Raw genomic sequence first — 22,449 nt, 5'->3', positions numbered from 1 at the left:
AGACCTGGGCTAGGAGATCCCAGCCCACCAACTCCACACTCCACACACTCCACCTTCACCACCTGCAGCTGGATGCTCAGGGCGATCTTCCCATAGCAGCACTGTTCCCTATTTCATTGGTGAGCAGACTGGGGTTCATGGAGGTGCAAAACCACATCCAATGATCACAAGCTGAGGGCTGAGCTGAGATGACACCAGGTTTGCAGGAGTCCCCCACAGCCACGTGCAGTGACTGGCTGCCGTGGCCAGGCCAGCTGTGAAACATGCCCTGCACTAGGCTCTGAGCTCAGGGCTGTCATTTGGCTTTAAAAAGCATCATCTTTTAAAATTAGCATTTCCCACAAATATGTATTGAGCATGAGGCTAAAGAAATCAGGCTGGATGGTGAAAGACATTGTAGTGAGAATATGTGGGGAAACTGAGACCCTAACCATGAACATGACTTTTAGCAAACTCTGGGAGATAGAGAAAGACAGGGAAGCCTGGCATGCTGCAAAAAGTCAGACACAACTGAGCAACTAAACAACAAACCAGGAAACATCTGGACAGAGATACTACTTAGTGGTGGAGGTGGGACCTGAGTGTGGGAGTCTATAGAGGGTGTCCTCCTGGCTCACTGTACCGGCACCTGCCTCACTTTCAAAGCCACCTCACACACAGCTGTCAGGTCCCAGCACCTCAGTGGCTCCATCACTACTTATACGTACTCCCCTCCAAGACTTACCACCATGTGTTAAGACCACGGGAACTAAGTTACCATCATCCTTGGCAATTCCCGAGTCAGAAAACCAACAGGCGCATAATAAATCATTGACTGTTGAACAACAGATGAAAGGCACGGCCCTGCTTCAAGTCCTATACCACTACCTCCATTTTTGGTCAAACACCACCCTCTCTCTTGTTCTGTTCCACCAAGTCTGGTCCAGGAGCAGCAGCAGCTTTATCACCTGGGAGCCTGTTAGGAATAGAGACCCCTGGTTCCACCACAGCCCCACCATGCAGCATCGTGGCAGTTTTACCCCACTGGAACAGGCTCCTGAAACCTCTCATCAGTCATCACTGTGCTTCCAGTGTGACAGGTGCTGTTCTGTTGCCCTCCCCATGGGCCTCTGTGCTGCAAGAGAACTACTGGTCTCTCTCTCCCGGAACTCTGCTCCCTCTGCATCCTCTGTTCTGGTCCTTCCCATCTCCCCTGCACACACCTTTTGCCTCTCTGTTCTCCCTCTACACCTGCTCCGCAAGTGACTCACTGAGTATCCTGGTTTCCACTGACTTCTCGCCTGTCTCTCCATCTCACTCCTACCCATCTAGGTCCTACCTCAAACATATCATGGTCATACATCTCCCACCCTAAGCAGATTCCTCTTCCAGGAGTCAATGGCCAGGACCCTGGCATCACCCAGGTGCACCAAGCTGGAATACTCCCCGACCCTACATCCAGCCAGTTACTGAATCCTTAGGGATTTACCTCCTTTAGATTGTTTTAATCCATTCCATCTTCCACATGATTTAAGAGCCAATTCGATTTAACAGTTGCAGCTGAAGGCATGTGTTTGAAGAAGAACAAACCTGGGTTCCAGTCCTGGCTCCCCTTTTGCAAATTGCTAACCTCCTGAATATTAGTGTCATCATTCTTGACATGGGAGCACTACTAGTAAAAAAAAAAAAAAGTCCTTTTGGCCTAGTGGGAATTAATGAGGACAGAGTACATGCCTGTGGTTAAAACTGCTGTGACATCCCTGCTGACCTGGCTCAATCCTAGATGGCCCCTCAGAATGCCATCGCATCAGCCTGCCACATCCCCTCCAAAGCTTTGTTTGGCCGTGCCCTGGGGTGCTTCCCGCCCTCTCACCCTCCTGTGGCTGCTCCTGATACCTCTCTCGTACTCTCAGCACAGTGTTTTATAAGTACCACACCTGTTTGTGTTTCTGTCTCTCCCACCAGATTACCCTTATTAAGGAAGCAGGTATCTAGGCTTCACCCCTCTTTTAGCTTTTGAATTGGCATCTCTGGGGTGAGGCCTAGGAACAGGCAGGGCTGATGAGTGGTGGAGGCGGTCACAGCGCTCTGGAGTTTGGAAAGGCATCCTGCACTCACCTGAGCTCTGGGGTGGGACCCAGGCCTGGCTTGTTTCTGTGTGCCCAGGATCGGTCCCTGTACTTGGCCAACAGTGAGCTCCAGATAACTGCTTGTTCAGTGAGTCAAGGATGACTCCGAGGGCATCATGAACCTGTGAGAGGCTTGGCCCAGAAGTGGGTGGGGCTCCATCTGTTGTCATCACGCAGAGCCACCTGGTCGAGTTCCAGGAAACCTTGCCATTTTCAGGAATCACCTGTGCGGTAAATCAGGAGACTTTTAAACCAGTAGTCCTAGTCTTTTTTGCTATTTTATTCACATTCTATACATTGAGATTCCATGTTGAAATACCACTGCTACAAGAGTCTGCAGCTAAAAATAAATAAGTTTGAAAACTGCTGTGCCAGAACATATTTTTAAACTAAAAAATTAGGGAGAAAATCAATCTCCCAGCAGGTAAGGAGTCTTGAAGAACATTTGGAGGTGTTCCTTTCCCACTGTGATGGATATTCTTCACTAGGCTCTGGTGTTTAATTGATCCTCAGATACAGTGATCATGAAGATCTGATTTACAGGGACTCCTCAATCTGCCATGCAGTCAGAATAGGAGGGCAGGAGGCCAGGGTTCCAGCTGCTGCCATCAGCATCTGGATCTTCCAAGATCCTATGCAGGAATATTATTGGGATCCAGTGACAAGTTCTCTAACCAGAGTCAGAACTATCCTGAACTCCAACACAACCAAGATATTCTCATATTTTATTAAAACAGAGTATACCTCTGTGACTCTTTACTTTCTGTGATATATATTTCTATGTAATTAATTCCTCTTCCCAACCCTTACATACAATTCCTGAACTAAGTCTCTCCCTTAAATAGCCTAAGTTCTGCTCTGTATTTCTGCTTCTGGGCACTTTAAATTCTATCCATTTCCCTTATGTTTTCTGGCATTGCAAAGACGGCTCATGACCAAGGGGTTTGGTATCCAAAACAATCATCAGTTTTCTCTCAAGAAGACACAACTAGGAAAAATCTAGGGACTTTATGATTTCTATGCACTATTGTGGCTAAACTTTTAGAAAAATATTTGATCACTACAAAGTAATGTAGTGGAAAAGACGCTGATGCTGGGAAAGACTAAAGGCAGGAGGAGAAGTGAATGACAGAGGATGAGATGGTTGGATAGTATCATCAACTCAATGGATGTGAGTTTGAGCAAACTCTGGGAGATAATGAAGGACAAGGAAGCCTGGCTTGCTGCAGTCAATGAGATCTCAAAGAGTCGGACACGACAGCAAATGAACAACAGCAATACTTTACAATACATGGTGATTAGGAATATTCTAAATGTTTGCTATCGTCATTCATAAAACTTGCACTTTTCGAGATTGATGTAATTCATTCTTTTATTGGTTGTCACATAGAGGATATTAATACTGTGTCTTTAGATTCCTTTACTTGGGGCACATTACCAGAAACAGCAGCACAGGTTATGACCACTGACTGAAAATATTGTATCAGTTTCAACTTACAAAAATAATTAACATTGTTACAAATTAACAACAGTAACATCATTTAGGAGGAAACAATATCCAGACCAGCCTGTGAACAGTTTTCTGAAATGCATGATGCACAGCTGTCAAGATTAATAGACCTCTCCTGCCACCCTGTGGGCACACTATGCAACAAAGCTCTCCGTAAGTAGTCTTAGGGTCCCTACCCCCTCAAACACAAGTAACATTTTTTTTTAATGTTTACTAAGCGCTATCTGCTGGGAAATTATCCTGTGAATATGTATTGGCAGGTATGTGCGTGTGTGTATATATCAATGATGTTCACTGTAGCATCTAAAATACAAATAAATTGGGAGCAGTCTAACTGATTCTTGGTTAGAAACTGTTACACTGTTCCCACAGAATATCAGGAAGCTGATTAAAGAACTGGGGTGGAACTATAGGTTTTTAACATACAAGAAGCATATGTTAATCAAAAAAGTAAAGTGTATAAACTACAATTTCATTCACGTTAAAGTATACTTTATATGCTTGTAAATATATGGAAACCATATAGACACATACACAGCACACCAAAAAAATCTCTAAGAAAATTATTTTTATAAGCATTGAGAATGAGAGACTCACTTTCACTCCCTATTTTGTATCCTCAACTTTGCTGAACTTATTAGTTCTAGCAACCTTTAATGATTATGATTTTCTATTAATTATAATCCCATCATACGTGTATAGAGATAGCTTTACTTCTTCCTTTCCCATACAGATGCCTAATATTTCTTTTTCTTGTCTTCTTGATGTGGCTAGAACTTCCAGTACAATGTTAAATTGTAATGGTGAAAGTGGGCATTTTTGATTCTGTTCTTGATCTCAGAGGAAACAATTTCAGTCTCTTAACACTGAGTAAGACGTTAGCTGTGATTTTTTCACAAGTGCCCTTTATTATGTTGAGAAAATTACCTTCCCTAGTACTCCAAGTGATTTCTCTCATGAAACAGTGTTGGATTTTTGTCAAATGCCTTTGCTGTCAATTGAGAATATCATGTAATTTTAAAACATCATTCTATTAACCTGATGTATTACATTGACTAATTTTCTTATGTTGAACCATCCTGACATTCTGAGATAAATCCCTCTTGGTCATGGTGTAGAATCCTTCAAATATGATACTAACTTTGGTTTGCCAGTATTTTGTTGAGAATTTATGCATGTATATTTGTGAAAGATATTGCATTATCTACAAATACAGTCAATTGGAAGTTGGGGCTTCAAATAAGAATGTTGGGGCAATCTACAGATTTAATTCAATTTCTGTTAAAGTATGATATTCTTCACAGAACTAGAATAAATAATCTTAAAATGTATATGGAACCATAAAAGACCCAGAATTGCTAAAGCAATCTTGAAGAAAAAGAAGAAAGCAGGAGGCATAACCCTCCCATACTTCAGACAATACTACAAAACTAGAGTAAGCAAAAAATGTGAGGATTTCCCTGACGGTCCAGTGGTTAAAAATCCATCTGCCAGTGCAGGGGAAGCAGGTTCAATCCCTGGCCTGGTAAGATGCCACATGCTGTGTGGCAACCAATCCCACACGCTCTAGAGCCTGTGCTCTGCAACAAGAGAAGCCACTGCAACTAAAAAAAGCCCATGAACAGTAATGAAGACCCAGCATAGTCAAAAATAAATTAATTTTAAATTTTATTTTTTAAAGTATGGTATTGGAACAAAAACAGGCACAGGAATCAATGGAACAGAATAGAGAGCCCAGGAAAAAAATCTCAGACGCCTATGGTCAATCAGATGGCTGGATGGCATCACTGACTCGATGGACATGGGTTTGGGTGGACTCTGGGAGTTGGTGATGGACAGGGAGGCCTGGCGTGCTGTGATTCACGGGGTCACAAAGAGTCGGACATGACTGAGTGACTAAACTGAAATGAACTGAATGGTCAATCAGAAGGCAAGAATACAAAAAGAGGAAAAAGTCTCTCTTGCAAGTGGTATTGGGAAAGTTGGACAGCTGCAAGTAGATCAATGAAGTTAGAACACACCCTCACATCCATCACACACAAAAATAAACTCAGAATGGCCTAAAGACCTAAATATAAGACATGACACCATAAAAATCCTAGAAAAGAAGGTCTCCAAAACATTCTCTGACATAAATTGTACCCAAGTTTTCTTAGGTTAGTCTTCCAAGGCAATAGAAATAAAAACAAAAATAAACAAATGGGACCTAATCAAACTTAAAAACTTGCTCAAAGAAAACCATAAACAAAAGGAAAAGCAACCTTTAGAATGGGAGAAAATATTTGCAAATGATGCAACCAAAAAGGGCTTAATTTCCAAAATATACAAACAGCTCATAAAACTCAACAACAAAAAAAGCAAATGACCATATCCAAAAATGATCAGAAGACCTAGACAGACATGTCTTCAAACAAGAAATACAGATGGCCAATATGCACATGAAAAGATGCTCAACATCGCTAATTATTAGAGAAATGTAAATCAAAACTATAATAAGATACCACCTCAGAATGGTCAGTAAAAAGTCTACAAGTAAATGCTGGAGAGGGTGTAGAGAAGAGGGAACCCTTGTACACTGTTGATGTGAATGTAAGTTGGTGCAGTCACTATGGAAAACAGTATAGAAGTTTCTCAGAAGACTACAAATAGAATTACCATACAATTCAGCAATCCCACTCCTGAGCACGTATCTGGTTGTTGTTTAGTCACAAAGTCATGGCCGACTCTTTTGCAACCCCATGCAGTATAGCCCGCCAGGCTCCTCTGTGCATGGGATTTCCCAGGCAAGAACACTGAAATGGGTTGCCATTTCCTTCTCCAGAGGATATTCTTGACCCAGGGATCAAATCTGTTTCTCCTGCATTGGCAGGCAGACTCTTTACCTCTGAGCCACCTGGGAAGCCTGGGCATATATCTGGACAAAACTGTAATTTAAAAAGATACATGAACCCCTGTGTTTATAGCAGCACTGTTCACAACAGCCAAGACATAGAAACAACCTAAATGTCCATCAACAGATGAATGGATAAAGAAGATGTGGTACATATACACAATGGGATACTACTCAGCCATAAAAAGAATGAAATAATTCCATTTGCAACAACCCAGATCCAACAAGAGGTTATTATACAGAAAGAAAAGACAAATACCATATAATATCACTTAGATGTAGAATCTAAAATATGACACAAGTGAACCCATCTATGAAACAGAAAAAGAATCATGGACATAAAGAACAGATTGGTGGTTGCCAAGGGGGAGGGGGTTGAGGAAGAAGAGGAGTGGGAAGTTGGGATTAGCAGATGTAAGCTTTTTATGTAGGATGAATAAAGAAGGTCCTGCTATATACCAAACAGAACTATACTCAATCTACTATATAGCACACAGAACTATATTCAATATCCTATGATAAACCATAATGGAAAAGAATATATACATATATATGCCTGAATCACTTTGCTGTATAGTAACTAAGACATTCTAAATGAAGTACAATAAAAAAAATACTACTAAAAAAATTGGTAATGGAAGCTTAAGATGATTCAAAGAAAGGGAAAGCTATCCCATGCTCCTGGATTGGAATAATAAATACTGGTAAAAGGGCCATATTACCCAAAGCAATTTACAGATTTAATGCAATCCCTATCAAATTACCCATGACATTCTTCACAGAACTAGAACAAATAATCCTTAAATTTATATGGAACCATAACAGATCCAGAATAGCTAAAGCAATCCAGAAGAAAAAGAACAAAACAGGAGGTATAACCCTCCCAGACATGAGACAATACCACAAAGCTACAGAAATTGAAATAGTGTGGTACTGGCAAAAACAGACCTATGGATTAATGGAACAGAATAGAGAGCCTAGAAATAAACCCACATACCTATGGTTAATTAATTTTGGACAAAGGAGACCAGAATATTCAATGGGAAAAAGTCTCTTCAGCAAGTGGTGCTGGGAAAGTTGGACAGTCACATGCAAGTCAATGAAGTTAGAACACACCACACACAAACTCAAAATGGCTTAAAGACTTAAATATAAGACATGACAACATAAAACATCTGAAAGAGAACATAGGCAAAACATTCTCTGACATAAATTAACTAATGTTTCCTTAGGTCTCTAAGGCAATAGAAATAAAAGAAAAAGTGAACAAATGAGATCTAATCAAATGTAAAAACTCTTGCACAGCAAAGGAAACCATAAACAAAATGAAAAAATAATCTATGGACTGGCAGAAAATATTTGCAAATGATGCAAATTTCTTAACAAGGAAACCTTAACAAGGGTTTAATTTCCAAAACATACAAACAGTTCATACAATTCAATAACACAAAAACAAACAACCCAATAAAAAAAAATGAGCAGAAGGAGGGCGTTTAGGGGAGAATGGATACATGTATATGTATGGCTGAGTCCCTTTGCACTCCACCTAAAACTATAAAACATTATTGGCTAACAAAATTGTTAACTGACTGTGCATGCTCAGTTGCTTCAGCAACTCTTTGACCCTACGGACCATAGCCCACCAGGCTCCTCTATCCATGGGGTTTCCAGGCAAGAATACTGGAGTGGGTTGCCCCCGCTCCTCCAAGGGATCTTCCCAACCCAGGGATTGACCCCACATCTCCGGTATAAAAGGCAGATTCTCTACCACTGAGCCACCAGGGAAGCCTTTAACTGACTATAGTTCAATACAAAAATAAAAAGTTGTTTTTAAAAATATGAGCACAAGATGTAAATAGATATTTCTCCAAAGAAGACACACAGCAGATGGCCAATAGGCACATGAAAAGATTCTCATCATCACTAATTATTATAAAAATGCAAATCAAAAGAACAATGATCAAACCACCTCACACTGGTCATAATGGTCATCAAAAAGTCTACAGGAATTTCCTGGCAGTCCAGAGGTTAAGAATCTGCCTGCCAATGCAGAGGACATGGGTTTGATCTCTGGTCTGGGAAGACTCCATATGCTGTGGGACAACTAAGTCAGTGTGCCCCAACTACGGAAGTCAGCACATGCCCTAGAGTCTACACTCTACAAAAGAAGCCAAAGCAATAAGAAACCCATGCACCAAGACTAGATTGTAGTCCCTGTTCAATGCAACTAAAGAAAGCCTGCAAAAAAAAAAAAAAAAAAAAAGCCTGCATGCAGCAACCCAATGCAGCCAAAAACAAATAGTTTTTTTTTTTAACTTTACAAAATAAATAGTTTTAAAGTCTACAAATAATAAATGCTAGAGAGGCTGTGGGGAAAAGCAAACTCTCTTATACTGTTGGTAGGAAAGTAAATTGGTCCAGCCACTATGGAGAGCAGTGTGGAGGTTCCTCAAAAAACTAAAAATAAACACAATAATAGTTGGGGACTTTAATACCCCACTTTCATCAGTGGACAGATCATCCAGACAGAAAATTAGTAGTGAAACATGGGCCTTAAATGACACTTTAGACCAGATGAACTTCACTGATATTTAGAGAGCATTCCATCCAAAAGCAGCAGACTACACATTCTTCTCAAGTGCACACAGAACATTCTCCAGGATAGATCACATGCTGGGCCAAAAGGCATGCCTTGATAAATTTAAGAAAAGTGAAATCATATCAAGCATCTTTTCTTATTACAACACTATGATATTAGAAATAAACTAAACACTATTATACCAGAAATAAGGAGAACAAGAAGGAGCAGGTGGACATGGAGAACATCTCTCTCCACGGATACATCAAGAATACACCATCAGACAGAGAACTGCATGCACAATGCCAGCTGAGCGCATAGAGGAGTACCTGATGAGTGGAAAAGAATATATTGAACCACGAAAAATTTGGTAGAATGAAGGAACTAGGGGGAAAAACAAGAGTGTTAGTAGGACTGGACCTGCCCTCGGCAGGGGGTCCGATCCCCACATGGGGGCAATTGTCTGAGTCAGAGGAGAAACATTTAAGTCTAACAGTGAAACAGCTGATCTGTGGCAGCCTAAATGGAATGAGAATCAGACAGTTCTTGCCACATCCATACATACCCCAGAGAGGGATGTAGGTCCCTTAGAGGTACAGAGACTGGGAGCTGGAGTTTGGGGATTGTGGAGCAATCCCAGGGCGAGGGCTGCTGTTTGACTGCGGAGAGATGGATCGAGGGGATGTGAGGGAGGAGATTGTGGAAGGAGATGCCTGTGAAGGGAGGCCAGGCAGCCATGGAAGCAAGGCGGTGGAGCCATCACCATAGCCTTTCAGTTCCCACATGCCACAATCAGCAGCTGAACAATAGAGAGGCTGGCCCATTAAACCCCTGAGGCACTGAAGTACAGAGTAGACTCCAGTCAGGGGGGCCCCTCTATGTGCCTGACGCCCTGAACAACAGAGAAGGACCCCAGGCAACGGAGTCCTCTAAGTGTCTCAATGGGCGGAGCTACGGAGAAAGACTGGCCAAAGAGGCCTTCTGATCCCCAGCTACAAGAGGCTCCAAAAAAGACTCTCATAACTCCTGTGGTGGAGGCAATCCATGCCCCTGCACACTTGGCACTGCCAGGGTCCCTGAAAACCAAGCAGCTGTGCCACCTTCATGCTCACCTCTCACTGGGGCAGAGCTGCCACAGGCAAAAAAAAGTCTTGCATCTCTGCACACAGGGTCACTTTGGTAGTGTCCGACTCTTTGCCACCCTGCAGACTGTGGCCTGTCAGGCTTCTCAATCACGGAGGTGGGCTCTCCAGGCAAGAATACTGGAACCTATTGGCCAATACTGGTTGCCATACCCTTCTGGAGCACTATATTTCCTGCTGCCCTAACCGCCAACTCCCCTGAGTACCTCGTGCTGCCAGAACCCCTGCAACCCAAGCAGCTGCACACCACTGCCACACCTGGCCTTCACAGGTGCAAACCCAAGTCCTCCAGGGCAGCCTCAGGAGCAAACCCCAGTGGATGACCCACATGCAGAGGTGAAAATAAAACCACAATTGAAACCCAGGGGCAGTGTGGCTAAGGAAGAAGACCCAAAACCTTCCCACCAGCTGTACAAGCTGCAGATCAAATCCACAGGATCAACTAGGCCAATTCTGTATCTATGGAATATATAAAAAGTCATTGAGAGCTACCACACAAAAAAAGCACTAGTTCTGATAGCTGTGGACATTGGAGGCAAGAACACACAGGAGTAGGACCAGATTAGAATCTGAGCTGTCCCCATAGCAACTCCAGAGATCAGCACAGTGTTGGAGGGCATCCTAGGGTGGTGAAGTGGACTATGACTCCAAGCGAGGGAAAGGACTCTGACAGCAGTGACTCAAAAAAAACATTTATTATTCTTATGTTTCAACTTGCTCTGTAGATTCTTTTGGATGTTCCCCCCCTCTGTTAAATTGTCAATTTTATTGGCACTATGAAATCTAATTAAACTTTTGAGCTTCTTTTTTTTTCTCAGTCACATTTTTTATTGCCGTTCTGTGGAGCTTTCCTTTTTTTTCTTTTCTCTTTTCTTAATTTTAATTTTTTAAACCTATTATTTTTTCTACATTTATTCCTTTGTTTGCTTTTCCTACTGTTCTTTTCCACTTGCAGTTAATCTTTAATGTATTTAAATCTTCTTTATCTACCTCTATTTAACTTTGCATATCTATTCAGTCACACTTTTTATTGTTGCTATAAACCTCTGCCTCTACATTGGGCTTTTGCAGTTCTGTGGAGTTTTCCTTTTTTCTTTCTTCTTCCAGTTTTTTTTTTTTTCCTTTTCTCTTGTTATTTTAATTTTTAATTTTTTTAAACCTATTATATTTTTTCTACATTTATTCCTTTGCCTTTCCTACTGTTCTTTTCCCCTTGCAGTTAATCTTTAATATATATAAATCTTCTTTATCTACCTCTGTTTAACTTTGCATATCTATTCTTTTTTTTCTTTCTTCCTCTCAACACATCTGTTGGTTTTGTTTTCATTGCTTTATTCCCCACATGGCACTTTGCTTTAGTTTTGTTTTCCAGTTTGGCTTTAGTTTTGTTCTTAACTGGTAAATATAATTTTTGATTCCCTTTGTTTGCTGGGTCAATGTACTGTACTTTATTTTTGTTGGACTGTTTTCACTTTGCTCATGGATGTATATGTATATGTGTATATTCCATTATTTTCATTATTATTTGCCTAATTTTGTAACAGCCATTTGGGATTCATCTTTGGTTTCTCATTTTTGGATATTTTTTTAATCTCACTTAATGCCATAACCACTTGTGGAATTTTCGTTTCTGACCAGAGATCAAGCCTTGAGCCTTTGGAGTGGGAGTACTGACTCCAAGACCCTAGACTACCAGAGAACTAATCCTAGGGAGTATCAAATAGAACTCACACAAAGGAAACCACGTGAATACGAGTCCTGGCATCACCCAACCACCAGTAGCACCCTGTGCAGGATGCCTCATCTAAACAGCAAACAAACCAAAAATACAAATCCAATCATCAGCAGACAGGATTACCACCTCACTCAGAGGAAAAACAAACAAAAACTCAGCACAAATCTCACCCTATAAGAAGCTTACACAAACCATTGGACTGACCTTAGAAGGGCAGAAACCAAAAGGAAGAAAGAATTCAACCCTGAAGCCTGGGAAAAGGAGACCTCAAACACAGTAAATTAGAAAAAAATAATGAAAAGGCAGAGAAATACTACACAAATGAAGGAACAAACTAGAAACACAGAAGTCCAAATAAATGAAGAGGAAATAGGCAAACTACCTGAAAAAGAATTCAGAATAATAATAGTAAAGATGATCAAAAACCTTGAAAACAAAATGGAGAAAATGCAAGAAATCAATTAGCAAAGACCTAGAAGAATTAAAGAATAAACATACAGAGACAAATAACACAATTACTGAAATTAAAAATACTCTAGAATGAATCAATAGCAGAATATCTGAAGCAGAAGAACAAATCAGTGAGCTGGAAGATAAAATGGTGGAAATAACTTCTGAAGAGTGGAATAAAGTAAAAAGAATGAAAAGAACTGAGGACAGTCTCAGAGACCTCTGGGACAATATCAAACGCACCAACATTTGAATTATAGGGATCTTGGAATGAAAGTTATGACCAACCTAGATAGCATATTGAAAAGCAGAGACATTACTTTGCCAACAAAGGTCTGTCTAGTCAAGACTATGGTTTTTCCAGTGGTCATGTATGGATGTGAGAGTTGGACTGTGAAGAAAGCTGAGAGCCGAAGAATTGATGCTTTTGAACTGTGGTGTTGGAGAAGACTCTTGAGAGTCCCTTGGACTGCAAGGAGATCCAACCAGTCCATTCTGAAGGAGATCAGCCCTAGGATTTCTTTGGAAGGAATGATGCTAAAGCTGAAACTCCAGTACTTAGGCCACCTCATGCGAAGAGTTGACTCATTGGAAAAGACTCTGATGCTGGGAGGGATTGGGGGCAGGAAGAGAAGGGGACGACAGAGGATGAGATGGCTGGATGGCATCACTGACTCGATGGACGTGAGTCTGGGTGAACTCCAGGAGTTGGTGATGGACAAGGGAGGCCTGGCATGCTGCGATTCATGGGGTCGCAAAGAGTCGGACAAGACTGAGTGACTGAACTGAACTTGCGTGGAGAATCCCACGGACAGAGGAGCCTGTTGGGCTGCCATCTGTGGGGTCACACAGAGTTGGACACAACTGACGTGACTCAGAAGCAGCAGAAGAGAAAAAGAAAGGGTATGAGAAATTTTTGAAGAGATTACAGTTGAAAATCTCCACAACATGGAAAAAAAAAAAAAAAAAGGAAAAGAAAATAATCAAGCCAAGAGGAACAAAGAATCCCATACAGGGTAAATCCAAGGAGAAACATGCCAAGACACATACAACTAATCAAACTAACAAAGACTAATCACTAAGTTTAGTTCAGTTGCTCAGTCATGTCCAACTCTTCGTGATCCCATGAACTGCAACACACCAGGCTGTCCATCACCAACTGCTGGAGTCTACCTAAACCCATGTCCACTGAGTCGGTGATGCCATCCAACCATCTCATTCTCTGTTGTCCCCTTCTCCTCCTGCCCTCAATCACTAAGAAAGAATATTAAAAGCAGCAAGGGAGAAGCAACAGGTAACATACAAGGGAAACCCCATATGTTTAACAGCTGATCTTTCAGCAGAAAAACTGCAGGCCAGAAGGGAATGGCAGGATATATTTAAAGTACTGAAAGGGAAAAATCTACAACCAAGATTACTGTATCTGGCAAGGATCTCATGCAAAATTGATGGAGATATAAAAAGCTTTTAAGACAAGCAAAAGTTAAGAGAATTCAGTACCACCAAACCAGCTTTACAACAAATGTTAAAGGGACTTATATAGTCAAGAAATACAAGAGAAGAAAAAAGACTTATAAAATCAACCCCAAACAATTAAGAAAATGGCAATAGGAACATATATATCAATAACTACTTTACATAAAAATGGATTAAATGCTCCAACCAAAAGATACAGACTGGCTGAATGGATACAAAAACAAGACCCACATATATCCTGTCTACAAGAAACCTACATCAGACCTAAAGACACATATAGACTGAAAGTGGGATGATGGAAAAATATACTCCACACAAATGGGAAGCAAAAGAAAACTGGAGTAGCAATCCTCATATCAGACAAAATAGACCTTAAAATAAAGAATATTATAAAAGATAAGGAGGGACACTACATAATGATTAAGGGATCAATCCAAGAGGAAGACATAACAGTTCTAAATATCAATGCACACAACACAGGAGTACCTCAATACCTAAGACAGACACTAACAGACATAAAAGGAGAAATTGACAGTAACATAATAATAGTAGGAGACTTTAACACCCCACCCACACCAATGGACAGATCATCAAAACAGAAAATTAATAAGGAAACACAAGTCTTAAATGATACATTAGATGAGATGGATCTCATTGCTATCTTCAGGAGATTCCATCCACATGCAGAAGAATACACCTTCTTCTCAACTGCACATGGAACATTCTCCAGGATAGACCACATCTTGGGTCACAAATCAAACCTCAGTAAATTTAAGAAAATTTAAATCATATCAAGTATCTTCTCCAACCACAATGTTATGAGATTAGATATCAATCACAAGAAAAAAACTGTAAGAAACACAAACATGTGGAGATTAAACAACACGTTTCTAAATAACCAACAGGTTACTGAAGAAATCAAAAGGGAAATAAAAACATTTCTAGAAACAAATGACAATGAAAACACAACTCAAAACCTATGGGATGCAGCAAAAGCAGTTCTAAGAGGGAAGTTTATAGCAATACAATCCTATCTCAAGAAACAAGAAAAACATCAAATAGACAACCTAACTTTACACCTAAAACAACTGAAAAAAGAAGAACAATAAAACCCCAAAATTAGTAGAAGGAAAGAAATCATAAAAGATCCAAGCAGAAAAAAATGAAAAAGAAATGAAATAAACTATAGTAAAAATTAATAAAACTAAAAGCTGGTTCTTTGAGAAGATAAAATTGACAAACCTTTAGCCACACTCATCAAGAAAAAAAGAGGTAAAGAGTCAACAAAATTAGAAATGACAAAGGAGAGGTTACAACAGACAATGAAGAAATACAAAGGATTATAAGAGATTATTATGAACAACTATATGACAATAAAATGGATAACCTGGAAGAAACGGATAGATTCTTAGAAAAGTTCAATCTTCCAATACTGAATCAGGGAGAAATAGAAATTGTTAACAACCCAATTACAAGCACTGAAATTGAAGCTGTGATCAAAGATCTTCCAAAAAACAAAAGCCCAAAACCAATGGCTTCACAGGAGAATTCTATCAAACATTTAGAGAAGAACTAATGCCTAACCTTCTAAAACTCTTTTCAAAAAATTTCAGAGGAAGGAACCCTTCCAAACTCATTCTATGAGGCCATCATCACCCTGATACCAAAACCAGACAAAGACACCACAAAAAAAGAAAACTACAGGACAATATCACACTGATGAACATAGATGCAAAAATCCTCAACAAAATTTTAGCAAACAGAATTCAGCAACACATCAAAAAGCTCATACACCATGATCAAGTTGGGTTTATTCCAGGGACGCAAGGATTCTACAATATATGCAAATCAATCAATGTAATACACCATATTAAAAGATAAAAACCATATGATCATCTCAATATATGCAGAAAAAGTCTTTAACAAAATTCAGCATCCATTTATGATTAAAACTCTTCAAAAATGGGCATAGGTGGAATCTACCTCAACATAGTAAAACCCATATATGATAAGCCTACAGCAAACATTATTCTCAATGGTGAAAAACTGAAAGCATTCCCCCTAAGATTAGGAACAAGACAAGGGAGTCCACTTTCACCACTATTATTCAACATAGTTTTGGAAGTCATAGCTACAGCAATCAGAGAAGAAAAAGAGGTAAAAGGAATCCAGATAAGAAAAGAAGAAGTAAAGCTCTCACTGTTTGCAGATGACATGATACTGTACATAAAAAACCCTGAAGACAGTATCAGAAAATTACTATAGCTAATCAGTGAATTTAGCAAAGTTGAAGGATACAAAACCAATACACAGAAATCACTTGCATTTCTACATACTAACAATGAAAAATCAGAAAGAGAAATTGAGGAATCAATCCCATTCATCATTGCAACAAAAAGAATTAAATATCTAGGAATGACCTTACCTAAGGAGACAAAAGAAATGTACACAGAAAATTATAAGACACTAATGAAAGAAATCAAAGACGACATAAACAGATGCAGAGATATTCCATGTTCCTGGGTAGGAAGAATCAATATTGTGAAAATGACTATACTACCAAATGCAATCTACAGATTCAATGAGATCCCTATCAAATTACAGGTGGCATTTTTTCACAGAACTAGAACAAAAAAATTCACAATTCATATGGAAACACAAAAGACCCTGAATAGCCAAAGCAGTCTTGAGAAAGAAGAATGGAGCTGGAGGAAACAACCTTCCTGACTTCATATTATACTACAAAGCTACAATCATCAAGACAGTACAGTAGTGGAACAAAAACAGAAACACAGACCAATGGTACAAGACAGAAAGCCCAGAAATAAACCCATGCACCTATGGGTACCTTATTTTTGACAAAGGAGGCAAGAATATACAACGAGGCAAAGACAGCCTCTTAAATCATGGTGCTGAGAAAACTGAACAGTTATGTGTAAAAGAATGAAATTAGAACACTTCCTAACACCAAACACAAAGATAAACTCAAAACGGATTAAATACCTAAATGTAAGACTAGAAACTATAAAACTCTTAGAGGAAAACATAGGCAGAACACTCAATGACATAAAGCAAGATCCTCTATGACCCACCTCCGAGAGTAATAGAAATAAAAACAAAAGTAAACAAGTGGGACCTGATTAAACTTAAAAGCTTTCACACAGCAAAGTAAACTATAAACAAGGTGAAAAGACAACCCTCAGAATGGGAGAAAATAATAGCAAATGAAACAACTGACGAAGGATTAATTTCTAAAATATACAAGCAGCTCATACAACTCAAAGCCAGAAAAACAAACAACCCAAACAAAAAGTGGGAAAAAGGCCTAAAGAGACATTTCTCCAAAGAAGACATACAGATAGCTAACAAACACATGAAAAGATGCTCAACATTGCTCATTATTTGAGAAATGCAAATCAAAACTACAATGAGATATCACCTCACACCGGTCAGAATGGCCATCATCAAAATGTCTACCAACAATAAATGCTGGAGAGGGTGTGGAGAAAAGGGAACGCTCTTGCACTGTTGGTGGGAATGTAAATTGATACATCCACTATGGAAGAGAGTATGGAGATTCCTTAAAAAACTAGGAGTAAAACCACCATATGACCCAGAAATTCCACTCCTAGGCATATATCCTGAGAAAACCAAAATGGAAAAAGACATATGTACCCCATTGTTCATTGCAGCACTGTTTACAATAGCTAGAACATGGAAGCAACCTAGATGTCCACTGACAGATGAATGGATAAAGAAGTCGTGGTACATATACACAATGGAATATTACTCAGCCATAAAAAGGAACGTCAGTCAGTTCTGATGAGGTGAATGAACCTAGAACCTATTATACAGAGTTAAGTGAATCAGAAAGAGAAATATAAATATCATATTCTAACGCATATATGGAATCTAAAAGAATGATACTGAAGAACTTACAGGGCAGCAATGGAGAAACAGACATAGAGAACAGACTTATGGACATGGCAAGAGGGGAGGAGAGGGTAAAATGTATGCAAAGAGTAACATGGAAACTTATATTACCATATGTAAAACAGATAGCAAAGGGGAATTTGCTGTATGGCTCAGGAAACTCAAATAGGGACTCTGTATCAATCTAGAACGGTGGGATGGGGCAGGAGATGGGAGGGAGTTTCAAAGGGGAGGGGATATATGTGTACTGATGACTGATTCATGTTGAGGTTTGACAGAAAACAACAAAATTCTGTAAAGCAATTATCCTTCAATAAAAAAATAAATTAATAAAAGAAAAATTCTACAAGCTAGGCTTCAACAGTACATGAACTGAGAATTTCCAGATGTTCAAACTTGATTTAGAAAAGGCAAAAGAACCAGAGATCAAAGCGCCAACATCCATTGGATCACAGAAAAAGCCAGAGAATTCCAGAAAAACATCTACTTCTGCTTTATTGACTACACTAGAGCCTATGACTGTGTGGATCACAACAAACTGTGGGAAATTTTTAAAGAGATGGGAATACCAGACCACTTTACCTGCCTCATGAGAAATCTGTATGCAGGTCAAGAAGCAAGTTAGACCTGGACATGGAACAACGGACTGGTTCCAAATTGGGAATGGAGTACGTCAACACTGTATATTGTCACCCTGCTTATTTAACTTATATGCAGAGTACATCATGCAAAATGCCAGACTGGATGAAGCACAAGCTAGAATCAAGATTGTAGGAAGATATATCAATAACCTCAGATACACAGATGACACCACCCTTATGGCAGAAAGTGAAGAGGAACTAAAGAGCCTCTTGATGAAAGTGAAAGGAGAGAGTGAAAAAGGTGGCTTAAAGCTCGACATTCAAAAAACAAAGATCATGGCATCCAGCCCCATCACTTCATAGCAAATAGATGGGGAATCAGTGGAAACAGTGGCAGATTTTATTTTCTTGGGCTCCAAAATCACTGCAGATGGTGACTGCAGCCATGAAATTAAAAGACACTTGCTCCTTGGAAGAAATGCTATGAAAAACTTAGCATATTAAAAAGCAGAGACATTACTGAGCTGGCAAAGGTTCATATAGTCAAAGCTATGGTTTTCCCAGGAGTCATGAATGGATGTGAGAGCTGGACCATAAAGAAGGCTGAATGCTAAAGATTGATGCTTTTGAACTGTGGTGCTGGAAAAGACTCTTGAGAGTCCCTTGGACAACAAGATCATCAACCAGTCAATCCTAAAGGAAATCAATCCTGAATATTCACCAGAAGGACTGACTCTGAAGCTGAAGCTCTAATATTCTGGCCACCTGATGCAAAGAGCCAACTCATTGGAAAAGACTGATGCTGGAAGGATTGAGGGTGGGAGGAGAAGGGGGTGACAGAGGATGAGATGGTTGGATGGCATCACAGACTCAATGACATGAATTTGAGCAAACTCTAGGAGACAGTAAAGGACAGGGAAGCCTGACATGCTGCAGTCCATGGGGGTCACAAAGAATCAGACACAACTGAATGACTGAACAATACATCCCAAAAGGCAATTTCAGAATACGGAAATCAGGTTTTTCTGGCCCCCAGTCAAGAAACTGACTCCCTTCAGGTTTAGCTGGGTGATTTTGTCTTCCTAAAAACATGGAGAGAAGGGTCTCCCTCTGATTAATTACTGCCCAAGTGGAAGGGCCCTTACTAAGTTCTTCTCAGCACCCCTGTATGTGTGCATGCTAAATCACTTCAGTCATGTCCAACTCTATGCGACCCTATGGACTGTAGCCCACCATGCTCCTCTGTCCATGGGGATCCTTCAGGCAAGAGTACTGGAGTGGGTTGCCATCCCCTCCTCCAAGGGATCTCCTCAGTTCAGAGACTGAACTTGAGTCTCTTATGTCTCCTGCATTGGCAGGTGGATTCTTTACCACTAGTACCACCTGGGAACACTCTCAACACCCCATGGCAGTAAAATTACATGGGATCAACAACTGCATTCACCTGTTCCAAATCAAGCCGGTTCCTCTTGAGTCCACAAAGGACTCCAGCTATGAAAAGGAAGACACCTCCAAGTGGACCTGTGAGCCCACTGAAGGCCTGAGGTTCCTATTTAAAAATCAACAAGTAGGGACTTCCTTGGTGGTGCAGTTGATAAGAATCCTCCTGTCAATGCATGAGACATGGTAAAGGAAGATTCCACAAGCTGTGGAGCAACTACGTCCGTGTGCTACAACTACTGAGCCCATGCTGTAGAGCCTGCAATCCACAACTACTGCAGTGCGCTTGCCTAGAGCCTGTGCTCCACTACAAGAGAAGCCACTGCAATGAGAAGCCCACGCACTGCAACAAAGAGTAGCCCCGCTCACCACAACTTAAAAAAGGTCCAGGCAAAGCAACAAAGACCCAGAGAAGCCATAAATAAATATATAAAGTTTTTTAAAATTACAAATCAACAAGTTGAATATATATACTTAAAAGACAGACATTGTGGGCAGGTAAGTAAAATGAGTTGGTGAGTTGGACTCCTAGCTGTCATTTTTGCTATTATTCTCTTACTTATTTCAACTCAAGAAAGCTCACTGCTGCCACCCCGAAACCATTATTCACCCTAATATTTGTCTCCCTTCTATGGGTATCCACACAAGGGGGATGGAAGAGCAACTCCATAGTACAAATATCCTTCACCGTAGGAAAAAAATGAAAGTCTTAATAACTGTTGTATCTGCCACAACAACCCTCATGAGGCCCTGGGGTGACCCATCTTCTACTCAGCCTCAGCCAACACTTCTTTCTACATCCTTAACCAGTCCAACTAGTCTTGGGAACCACGCATAGAAGGGCTTCTTTCCATGGTCAACTGGACATGCTTTAAACTGTCCTCAGTCATCTCTGCACTAACTTGACTGGAAAAGTACCCAGCCTTTTCTGAAAACCCACAGGGATCCAACTTTCAAGACTTCAAGATCTGGTAGTCATCTTTAGGGATAGGACATGACGCATATGCTGAAGGTCGTTTCAAAGATACAAATGCAAAAGAGGGACACCTAAAGTGATCTCAACAGAGATAGATGGGACCAGAATTCCACCCATTGTATACATCTGGGATCCTGGTAGTGCACGACCTACACCCATTTTTGAAACTGGAAAGGGGGCACTCTACCTCCTTCATTCACAGAATGTAACATAACTGCCTTGCTTGAAGAGGAATCTCTTCCTCCCAGATAAGACCCAGTTGCTAGAGGTGGGGATCCGAAGCAAATCAAGGCCCCAGCTGCACCTACTAAGCAGACTCCACCCTCACCTGGCAGAGCCAGCTTCTTCAAGTAAACAGAACCCAGATGTGGCTATGTGCTCCAGGACAGGTTAGTTTTACCCTAACCTCAGAAACCCAAAAGGAAGGCTGCAGGGTCCCATTCATGTGCGTCCCCTCTGAGCGGTGGCTACCAATGCATACACAGATGATTAACCATGGTATCCTGCACATTCGCCTTTTTAGCCCCTGGAGGAACACCAGTATATGTCTTCATTCCCTACCCCTGGCTCAAGTGTGCAGCTGGCCTCTCTTGGCAGGCAGTGTAACTGCTGTTGGTCTAGTGGCCCCACAGGGAGATTTTGCCTACCACAAGGCAAGGCTTCATAAGTAGGGAATTACTCTACCCCAACCAGGAGCACGAGGAATGTACTCTCCAGACTCTCAACCTCCCTTCAGTTCAGTTCAGTCATGTCTGACTCTTTGCGACCCCATGGACTGCAGCACGCTAGGCCTCCCTGTCCATCACCAATTCCCGGAGTTTACTCAAACTCATGTCCGTCGAGTTGGTGACGCCATCCAACCATCTCATCCTCTGTCGCCCCCTTCTCCTCCCGCCTTCAGTCTTTCCCAGCATCAGGGCCTTTTCAAATGAGTCAGTTCTTCGCATCAGGTGGCCAAAGTACTGGAGTTTGAGCTTCAGCATCAGTCCTTCCAATGAATATTCAACACTGATTTCCATTAGGATGGACTGGTTTGATCTCCCTTAATCCCTAGCCAATGTAGAAGACTGGCCTTGGGCTATCTCCTAGCACAGCAGGGAAGGGTATTTGCAACAAACCATAAAACCACGTTGCACCTACATCATCACCACTGGCCAGGTGGAAGATATCCAAAAGGTATATAAAGCAGGCTCAACAGCTACACAATTTTGGAAAGGGTAACCGCAGTGCAGACTCCATATGGACCACAGTCAGAGGGGTACTGTTAATACATACCCCTGGTCCTACCCCTATTTGGACCTCTGTTCCCAACAATACTTTTGCTGAATTTTGGCCCCTGCCTTCTAAACCTGCTTGTTAAGTTTGTTTTTTCCACATTACAAGTTTCACCTGCAGGTGACAGTATGCCAGGAATTTCAACCTGGCCCACATGAAGATGGAGACAACCAACATCACCTGGACTGAGCTGCAGTTTCCTACTCCCTGCGCTCCATCCGTGTCCCGGAGGCCCCTACCTCTGACAGCAAGGTGGTCTGGACCCCACAGGTAGGGATAAGCCCTGACTCGGCTTGAAGCAGCTACAGAAGGTGGACCTTCGACCCTTAAAAGACTCTAAGGGTCCAGACTCCTT

General features: G+C 40.9%; 1 protein-coding gene across 2 annotated transcripts in view; it reads right to left on the bottom strand.

The window, feature by feature from the left end:
* PRELID3A (PRELI domain containing 3A) overlaps positions 1–22,449 on the bottom strand; it is a 63,784-nt gene that overhangs the window by 40,116 nt on the left and 1,219 nt on the right. Inside the window, exon 1 of one of the 2 annotated variants that reach the window (XM_061400005.1) lies at positions 2,098–2,201. The exons of the other annotated variant lie outside the window; for it this stretch is intronic. The gene's annotated coding sequence lies outside the window, so the exon portion shown is untranslated. Of the gene's footprint in view, positions 1–2,097; positions 2,202–22,449 lie in introns of those variants that run through there. 2 annotated transcript variants of the gene reach the window in all.

Source organism: Bos javanicus, chromosome 24 (assembly GCF_032452875.1).
Source record: "Bos javanicus breed banteng chromosome 24, ARS-OSU_banteng_1.0, whole genome shotgun sequence".
NCBI lineage: Eukaryota > Metazoa > Chordata > Mammalia > Artiodactyla > Bovidae > Bos > Bos javanicus.
Note: the sequence above shows the minus strand (reverse complement) of the source record. Positions and strands in the feature narration are given on the sequence as shown.